The following is a 738-nucleotide window of genomic DNA, read 5'->3' as shown; positions in this document are numbered from 1 at the left end:
GGCTCCACCGTCCATGAGGCACTTGGAGAAATCATAGTCGTCGATGCGGGGACTGATACGTCCCAAACGTATCTATAATTTCTTATGTTCCATGCTACTTTTATGATGATACTCACATGTTTTATACACATTATATGTCATTATTATGCATTTTCCGGCACTAACCTATTGACGAGATGCCGAAGAGCCGATTCTTGTTTTCTGCTGTTTTTGGTTTCAGAAATCCTAGTAAGAAAATATTCTCGGAATTGGACGAAATCAACGCCCAGGGTCCTATTTTCACACGAAGCTTCCAGAAGACCGAAGGAGTCACGAAGTGGGGCCACGAGGTGGCCACATGATACGTCTCCGACGTATCGATAATTTCTTATGTTCTATGCCATATTATTGATGATACCTACATGTTTTATGCACACTTTATGTCATATTCGTGCATTTTCTGGAACTAACCTATTAACAAGATGCCGAAGTGCCGGTTCGTTTTCTGCTGTTTTTGGTTTCGAAATCCTAGTAACGAAATATTCTCGGAATTGGACGAAACAAAGACCCGAGGGCCTATTTTGCCACGAACCTTCCGGAAGACCGAAGAGCATACGAAGTGGGGCCACGAGGTGGCGACACCACATGGCGGCGCGGCCAAGGGGGCCCGCGCCGCCCTATGGTGTGGGCCCCTCGTCGGGCCCCGACTCTGCCCTTCCGCCTACTTAAAGCCTCCGTCGCGAAACCCCCGATGCGAAA

The sequence above is a fragment of the Lolium rigidum genome, chromosome 6 (assembly GCF_022539505.1).
Source record: "Lolium rigidum isolate FL_2022 chromosome 6, APGP_CSIRO_Lrig_0.1, whole genome shotgun sequence".
NCBI classification, from domain to species: domain Eukaryota; kingdom Viridiplantae; phylum Streptophyta; class Magnoliopsida; order Poales; family Poaceae; genus Lolium; species Lolium rigidum.
Note: the sequence above shows the minus strand (reverse complement) of the source record.